This window comes from Aulostomus chinensis, chromosome 1, assembly GCF_037954235.1.
Source record: "Aulostomus chinensis isolate RoL2024-O1b breed Wild chromosome 1, RoL_Achi_v1.0, whole genome shotgun sequence".
In the NCBI taxonomy this organism is placed as follows: Eukaryota; Metazoa; Chordata; class Actinopteri; order Syngnathiformes; family Aulostomidae; genus Aulostomus; species Aulostomus chinensis.
In genome coordinates, this window is record NC_141320.1 from 25,816,076 (window position 1) to 25,825,846 (window position 9,771).

At 43.0% G+C, this 9,771-nt stretch overlaps 1 non-coding gene across 1 annotated transcript; it reads left to right on the plus strand.

Moving 5' to 3' along the window:
* Positions 1-7,692: 7,692 nt before the first annotated feature.
* trnae-cuc (transfer RNA glutamic acid (anticodon CUC)) lies at positions 7,693-7,764 on the plus strand. The gene has a single exon. It is a non-coding gene; the product is annotated as a tRNA-Glu (tRNA).
* The last annotated feature ends 2,007 nt before the right edge of the window (positions 7,765-9,771 follow it).

Here is a 9,771-nt window from a genome sequence, read left to right on the forward strand (position 1 = left end):
GTAGCAACTCTTACTACATGACTTTCAGCGTAACTTTGAGGTTATTCGAAACACTTACTACATTACTGTAAGCATCACTGAGTTGATTAGCAACTATCACTACATTACTGTTAGCATCATTTTGTGTTCATTAGCAATTCTTCTGACATCACTGTCGCAATATTTTGATGTTCGTAGCAACTTTTACTACATTTCTGTCGCATTATTTTGAGGTTCGTAGCAACTCTTACTACATGACTGTCAGCATCACTTTGAGGTTATTCGAAACGTTCACTCCATTACTGTTAGCATCATTTTGAGTTCATTAGCAATTCTTACTAAGTCACTTCGCATCATTTTGAGATCTTTAGCAATTCTTCTGACATCACTGTCGCATTATTTTGAGGTTTGAAGAAACTTTTAAGGTTCGTAGCAACTCTTACTACATGACTGTCAGAATCACTTTGAGGTTGTTCGAATCACTTCATACATTACTGTCAGCATCACTTTGAGTTCATTAGAGACGATCACTACATTACTGTTAGCATCAGTATGAGGTTAGTAGCAACACTTACTACATGACTGTCAGCATCACTTTGAGCTTATTCGAAACTTTCACTCCATCACTGTTAGCATCATTTTGAGTTCATTAGCAATTCTTATGACATCACAGTAGCATTCAATTGAGCTCATTAGCAATTCTTACTACATCACTGTCGCATCATTTTGAGATCATTAGCAATTCTTCTGACATCACTGTCGCAATATTTTGAGGTTCGTATTAACTCTTACTACATGACTGTCAGCATCACTTTGAGGTTATTCTAAACTTTCACTCCATTAATGTTTGCATCATTTTGAGTTCATTAGCAATTCTTACGACATCACAGTAGCATTAAATTGAGTTCATTAGCAAATCTTACTACATGACTGTCAGCATCACTTTGAAGTTGTTCGAAACACTTACTACATGACTGTCAGCATCACTTTGACGTTGTTCAAAACTCTTACTACATTACTGTAACAATCACTGAGTTTTTTAGCAACTATCGCTACATGACTGTCAGCATCAATTTGAGGTTGTTTGAAATGTTCACTCCATTAATGTTAGCATCATTTTGAGTTCATTAGCAATTCTTACTAAATCACTGTAGCATCATTTTGAGTTCATTAGCAATTCTTCCATCATCACTGTCGCAATATTTTGAGGTTCGTAGCAACTCTTACTACATGACTGTCAGCATCACTTTGAGGTTGTTCGAAACACTTACTACATTACTGGAAGCATCACTGAGTTGATTAGCAACTATCACTACATTACTGTTAGCATCGTTTTGAGATCAATAGCAATTCTTACGACATCACTGTCAGCGTCATTTTTTATTTACTCGCAACTCAAACCACATGACTGTCAGCATCACTTTGAGGTTATTCGAAACTTTCACTCCATTACTTTGAGCATCATCTTGAGTTCATTCGCAATTCTTACTACATCACTGTCGCATCATTTTGAGATCTTTAGCAATTCTTCCGACATCACTGTCGCAATATTTTGAGGTTCGTATTAACTCTTACTACATGACTGTCAGTATCACTTTGAGGTTGTTCGAAACACTTACTACATGACTGTCAGCATCACTTTGACGTTGTTCAAAACTCTTACTACATTACTGTAAGCATCACTGAGTTTTTTGCAACTATCGCTACATTACTGTTAGCATCATCTTGAGTTCATTAGCAATTCTTACTAAATCACTGTAGCAATTCTTCTGACATCACTGTCGCATTATTTTGATGTTCGTAGCAACTCTTACTACATTACTCTTGCATTATTTTGAGGTTCGTAGCAACTCTTACTACATGACTGTCAGCATCACTTTGAGGTTGTTTGAAATGTTCACTCCATTACTGTTAGCATCATTTTGAGTTCATCAGCAATTCTTACTTCATCACTGTCGCAGCATTTTGAGATCATTAGCAATTCTTCCGACATCACTGTCGCATTATTTTGAGGTTCGTAGCAAATTTTACTACATTATTGTCGCATTATTTTGATGTTCGTTGCAACACTTACTACATTACTGTCAGCATCACTTTGAGGTTGTTCAAAAAGTTCACTCCATTACTGTTAGCATCATTTTGAGTTCATTAGCAATTCTTACGACATCATTGTAGCATTAAATTGAGTTCATTAGCAACTCTTACTAAATGACTGTCAGCATCACTTTGAAGTTGTTCGAAACTCTTACGACATGATTGTAAGCATCACTGAGTTTATTAGCAACTATCACTACATTACTGTTAGCATCATCCTGAGTTCATGAGCAATTCTTCCGACATCACTGTCGCAATATTTTGAGGTTCGTAGCAACTTTTACTACATTACTGTCGTATTATTTTGAGGTTCGTAGCAACTTTTACTACATTACTGTCGTATTATTTTGAGGTTCGTAGCAGCTTTTACTACATTACTGTCGTATTATTTTGAGGTTCGTAGAAACTCTTAGTACATGACTGTCAGCATCACTTTGAGTTTATTCGAAACTGTCACTCCATTACTGTTAGCATCATTTTGAGTTCATGAGCAACTCTTACTACATGACTTTCAGCATCACTTTGAAGTTGTTCGAAACACTTACTACATTACTGTCAGCATCACTGAATTGATAAGCAACTCTTACTACATGACTGTCAGCATCACTTTGACGTTATTCGAAACTTTTACAACATCACTGTTGGCATGATTTTGAGTTCATGAGCAATTCTGACTACATCACTGTCGCATCATTTTGATATCATTAGCAATTCTTTGGACATCACTGTAGCATTACTTTGAGGTTCGTAGCAACTCTTACTACATTCCTGTCAGCATCACTTAGTTAATTAGCAACTATCACTACATTACTTTTAGCATAATTTTGAGATCATTAGCAATTCTTCCAAAAATCACTGTCGCAATATTTTGATGTTCGTAGCAACTCTTACTACATGAATTTCAGCGTCACTTTGAGGTTATTCGAAACACTTACTACATTACTGTAAGCATCACTGAGTTGATTAGCAACTATCACTTCATTACTGTTAGCATCATTTTGTGTTCATTAGCAATTCTTCTGACATCACTGTCGCAATATTTTGATGTTCGTAGCAACTTTTACTACATTTCTGTCGCATTATTTTGAGGTTCGTAGCAACTCTTACTACATGACTGTCAGCATCACTTTGAGGTTATTCGAAACGTTCACTCCATTACTGTTAGCATCATTTTGAGTTCATTAGCAATTCTTACTAAGTCACTTCGCATCATTTTGAGATCTTTAGCAATTCTTCTGACATCACTGTCGCATTATTTTGAGGTTTGAAGAACCTCTTACTACTTTACTGTCGCCTTATTTTGAGGTTCGTAGCAACACTTACTACATGACTGTCAGCATCACTTTGAGGTTATTCGAAACACTTACTACATTACTGTTAGCATCATTTTGAGTTCATTATCAATTCTTACTACATCACTGTCAGCATAATTTTTGAATTCATGAACAATTCTTCCTACATCACTGTAGTATTACTTTGAGGTTATTAGCAGCTCTTACTACATTACTGTCAGCATCACTTTGAGTTCATTTGCAATTCTTCCTACATCATTGTCGCATTACTTTGAGGTTATTAGCAACTATCACTACATTACTGTTAACATCATTTTGAGTTTATTAGCAATTCTTCCTACATCATTGTCGCATTATTTTGAGGTTATTCGCAACTCTTACTACATCACTGTCGCATTATTTTGAGTTCATTAGCAATTCTTCCGACATCACTGTCACAATATTTTGAGGTTCGTAGTGTGGCAAGGCGAGCGGTGGGGAACAGTTGCCAACAACGCCACCTGGGGGCTTTCACCCCAGGATATAAACAAAATTTCAAAATGACCAGGCTTCCATTTGAAGAAAGGCACACAGTTCGAGAGATACAACAGGACAGGACCGTGATTTCCAATTATAAAAATACTTTTATTCGAAAAATAGTTTAAAATTAGCAACAGACTAAATGAATACCAATGGATATAATAAGGAGTGCAAGAGGAATTACCGTAAGGAAAAGGGGACAGGGCTGGGGCTTACCACGACAGCGGTAACGAAAAGGGGAGGGATAAAAAAAACTACACTGCGCCCGTGACACAGCAAACCAAAAAAAACATGAATAAGGAACCACCACCAGGGGGACCGCTGCTGCTCTGGGCCCTCAACACCTGTCAAAGAAAAGAAAAGAACACCATCAAAAACATGAAATCAAGGCAACCCTCACACACGAACTAAATATCGCTACCCCAAATAACCCAACAGAAACTGGTTTAAATCCAAATGATCAAAATTAAGGAAATGTCTGCCCCTCTAATTAAAACCAGTCTCCAAGGGGGATGGCTCAGCGCCGATGAGGGTCGGGATGCCCTCTCTTGGCCCACGTTGAGGCTCTTATAAAGGCCGTAGTGCACGGCTTTAACCGCCGTTACTGGGAGCAGAGCCGTTATGAGCCGAATCAGCAAGAATCCAGACTGAAGAAGAGGAGAAGAGAAGAAGAAGAACCAAAACAGCAGCGAGGCTCACAGCAGCAATTGACGGCTGCGCACTGCAAAATAAACAAGTTAACCTAATTAAAATGTGGATGAAGGGCATTACAGAATAACAAAAGCTAAGAATAAACATTTCCTACTGGAGAGCAGAATCGTGGCGTCAGACGAGGCAGGAGGAGGAAGCCCGCAGCCCAGACTACACAAACGATGGCCGGAAGAGGATAATCAGAACACCACAGACCATCGGCAGCTTGGCATGAAAGGCAGACAACTACGCGTCTTACCCACAGAAAGCGCACCACGCACACACTGGCCCAAGGGAGACAGCCCAGCTCCCAGTAACACCACACCGCTGGACGGAGCAAAACTGGAGTAAACAGCGGGCCCATGACACAGAATAATGGAGCAGAGCAAGCATGCATACCTTTGTTTGTAACCGATCTGCTGACCAGCGAGACGCCACCACGCACGGCTGTCTTCTCTGTAAAGGAGGGAGAGGAAGTGGAAAGGATGGAGAAGGGTCGGACCAGGTCTACTTCTAGGTGACCACTCACTATCGTCTGCCACACTGCCCCTCACGGTGGGGAGTGTAGCGCTATCCTGACACAACACTCACTCACACACACACACACACACACACACACACACACACACACTCACTCCCAGTCACTAACCCATATTTTCATCACTTAAACACCACTGGAGTATTGACAGAGATTCCACATGTTGGTCAACCAGAGAAGCTCCAACTGGTGAAGGTCATCCAACCCTGCATGAAGGTCAACCTGAGGATGGTTTTGATCCATCAACCTCTGGGTTCTGGGCCCACCTCTCTTCCTCTGCTCTACCATTTATTAAACTGGCCTTGATTTAGTATTATTTATTTCTATTATAATTATTATTAATAATTTTATTGACTTCACCCTGATAACCAGGAGGTAACCTGGTAGTCAGAGCAGCGGTGCTCAGGTCTGTGGACTCAGAGGAGGATTATGTCTGGATCTTTTCTTTTGATGTCCTGCTGTCTGCTCTTTGCTTTTGGAGCTTCCTTCAACAACTACCAGGCCTCCTGGGTACTGTAGGAAACATGGTCAAGTTCTTCTGACTTCTCCAGGAACGTCCTGCTCTCATTGGTCTGTCTTCATTTTGACTCCTCCCACTGCCACAATTACCAGCCTTTATACTCTTGGTGACTGGGGTCCTGGTTGCTGCAGGCCTCAACACCAGCCTGTGGTTGAGAGCAGGGCAGAACAGAACTGACAGTATCTCCCATGCAGGACCTGGGTCAGCGCCTGGTGCCAGCTGGGGCACCGCTTTAACCTGGACCCCTAGAAGATCTTCTCCAGGAACTGGCCTTTTTGGTTCCATCAAGGCCTGAGAGGATGGTGAAGAGTGATCCTCCACCAGGCAGCACAGGCAGCAGCAGCCATTTTGTTCCACTAGAATCAAGTATGATAGTGACAGACTGGTGAGTACTTGCTAACTGACACTTCCTGTTTTTACTGCTATTCTTCCATGAATGTGCTCATGTTGGCTGGTCCCCAACCACAGTTTCAAAGCCATGATGACATCTTTCATCAACAATCAGACTTATTTTTTCTCTATTAGGACAAATAAGGTTTCAACTGACACGGCTGGCCAACGTCCTGGAGTTCATTCAGCCTGGAGAACCAGGTGCTGGTTCCTTCTTTTACCAGGCAGGAACGGTCAGCAGATCCAGGATCAGTAGGTGAAGATGTCTGCTTTGACTGGTAGGAGGAAAGAGAGCAGGAGAGCTGGTCAGAGACAAAGACAGATCATGAAGAAGGAGTGCTGTATTCTGCTAGCACATGCTAGTGACAGTCAGAGATCAGGAGTCTCAGCAGGGAAAGATTCATCTCTTATTTCAGAGGACAGTTGGACGTTCACTGGAAGACTGTGAATGTTTGAGGGTCGGAGGAGAAAAGAGGACAAGTGCACCTGTTGTGTGTGATGGGGCACCAGCATGGAGGAAGTTGTCAAACATTTTGAGCGAAAAAGCGTGAATCTTCAAGTAAAGAATTAAAATGATTTAGTTAACAATGAGGTCTTTGTCATAAAACAAAAGGAACAACTGACTCCCTCACCATTTCCACCCTCTTCAACAGATTCACATTTCAAAACAACCAGGTTTATTTTGTTCCCTTCTTTTAGCAGAGGATGGTTTTGATCCATCCAACTCTGGGTTCTGGGGCCAGCACGCTTCCTCTGTAAATCCATATTTTGGGTTCTGGCTTGTTCTGCTTTTCATTTTGTGTTTGTATTAAAGTTCTGTTGCTGAAAAAAGACTTTTTTGCCTTTTTAAAAACACACACACACACACACACACAAATAGTTTGTCTTTGAGAGAGGACAAAAAATGTTTGACTGTGCAGACATGAACTTTCATTGTCTAATTTCAGTCTCCTACAAAAGTGTGTGAATGTGGTCGTTGTGGCCGAGTGGTGAAGGCGATGGACTAGAAATCCTTTGGGGTCTCCCTGCTCAGGTTGGAGTCCTGCCAACAACGTTAAACTGTTGACAATTTAAATTTGACCCATTTTTCCTCCACACTGTCCTTCATCACAGCATTTAACATCAGGACTGCTCCCAGATCAGCTCCATGACCTCATCCCTGCACCAGAGTCCCACCCAAGTTCATCAAAAACGGTCAAGCATAAATATATAATATGTATATAATGTGAACACACCTGTACAGGTGCGTTAACGTGCTTAATAATAGAGAATGAGTGAAGGGTTTGTTCAGAGTGGAGTGCAGTACCACAGTCAGGCCAGCAGGTGGGGCTTTCATTGGTGCTGCCGACCTAATTGCAGTATCTGTGCTCTGCCAGCAGAGGTCGTGCTTCACCACCAATCTTCTAGGGTGTCTGAGTGGTGCCGCCATGTTTAGGTCGTAGCAGGAGGACGTAGGTTGGTACTTGGCAGTTCGGACGTAGCGAAAGTCAGTTATGAATGGAGGGCTGAGTTGGAGCAGAGGGGGGACAGGATCCTGGGGGTGGACTGTCTTTAGGGGGCTGAGGTGTCTGGTGGTCTTGGTGGACCCTCTGCATCTCAAGCTGAGACCACAGAGTCCTGTGTTCTTGAGTCATTGTCTATAGTCTCTGTTGTTGGAGAGCTCAGTGTGGTCCCTGATGGTCTAGTGGCTAGGATTCGGCGCTCTCACCGCCGCGGCCCGGGTTCGATTCCTGGTCAGGGAATGAGTTATTTAGAGGTTGAGGGAGAGGTGATCAGGTGGTCCACATGATGGTGGAGGTGATGAACTGTGAGTCCATCATGGCTCCACTCTCACCCCCATTGTAGAGTTCTTGGTTCACTCTGCCATGGCCCCATGTTGAAGGGTGACTGTCTCATTCAGGTTCAACCCTTTGTTAGACTCTATTAAGTCACTGACTCCCAAACTCTGTAATCCTCCTTAGTAGCTTTGGTCATTGATGATCTGCAATGGTTTGTGGGGGTGGAGCCTATCCCAGCAGCCCTCAGGTGAGGGGCGGGGTTTATCCTGGACAGGTCACCAGTCCATGGCAGGGCCAACACATAGAGACAGATTGATTATAAAAATGTTCATCCCCAGTTTGAAGTTAGAGACAGGATTTAAGTGTGGAAGGTTTTTGTCTTCAATTTAATTCTGAGTGTTGTAAACTGTTTCTAACAAACTCTACTGTTCAACAGTCAAAATGTTTTCTAACCAAGCTGAATGCTCTCATATACTTTTTAAAGTTGAGTTCCTTTCATGTCCTCCTGAGATCAAAGACAGAATTCTAGGTACAAATAAATAAACAATAAAAGCCCTGATGACATCATCATCAATTCTCTCTTTGATCTGGAGGCTCTTGCTTCAAATAAAAACCGTTGTTCCATGGAAAGATTTGCATATAAACACACACACACACACACACACACACACACACACACACACACACACACAGACACAGAAACACACACACACACACACACACACACACACACACACACACACACACACACACACACACACACACACACACACTCACTCCCAGTCACTAACCCATATTTTCATCACTTAAACACCACTGGAGTATTGAAAGAGATTCCACATGTTGGTCAACCAGAGAAGCTCCAACTGGTGAAGGTCATCCAACCCTGCATGAAGGTCAACCTCCATCATCTGCTGCTCATTAGCAGGGACTTAGCTCCAATGGTAGAGTGCTAGCTTAGCACTCAAATTGTGTTATGTGTTATTGGTTGGTTGGCCGGTCGGGGATTGTGAAACTGCTGAAGTAGGCACAGACATGGGTAGCGAGAGAAAGAGAGATAAAGAGAAAGAGAGAACGAGGGATCTCTCTTCTGTCTGCTTTATGGTAGCTCTCCCTACATTCTCCTTCTCAGAATACTTCAGCTTGTTCTGTTGATCAGAGGAGCTGCTGGGTGATGAATGCTGATGTTTGTCCACTGCTGTGATAAAGTGTCCCCTGTTACTGAGATGAGGATGAACACCTGCTCAGGTCAAAGCTGCAATCAAACCAGGGACTCTGAACCTCCCACACAGTGAAGGAGTTTGTCCTGCAGGTTGATGGACGCTTTGAAATTCCTTCAACATTGATTCCTTTCCTGTCTCCTGCTGAGTCAGCATCCAGAACCTGGTCAAGAGGAGGCTGAGAGCTCAGGAGGTGATGTGACGGCTGGTTGGACAACTCAGCAGCCAGAGCTTCCAGTCTGAGACCCCAGCTCCACACCAAGGAGAGCCTCCTGGATGATGTCCTGAAGCAGCGTCCCTGTTTGTCTCCTTGCTGCAGCTGGACGCCCTCTCAGCTGTGAGAGTCCAGCAGTGTTGCTCTCTGTCCATCTGATGTCCGTCCTCTCCTGTGTTCATCCGTTGAGGAGAAGGGAGACGGATTTCTCTTCCTCTCTTCTCTCCAGACGACCTTCATGTGTCAAACTACTTTGTGCTGCTCAAAGATCAAACTGATCCAGTGGCTCCAGGTGCCTCCACCTCTCTGGACTCAATTCTGACTTTGATCTGTGTCTGTCCAGCCAGTCCTGAGTGGATCCAACAGTTTCCCATGGGTGACTCTGTCGTGGTCTCTCTCCTGCTGTCTCCAACTCTCAGAGTGCTTCTACTGGTTTCTCCCCATCGTCCCTGTTGCTAGGCAGAGCACTGGTGAGGACTGAGGCCAGTGATGTCATCACCTCCAGCTGAGACCTGCCAGGTGGTCCTGCTTCATTCA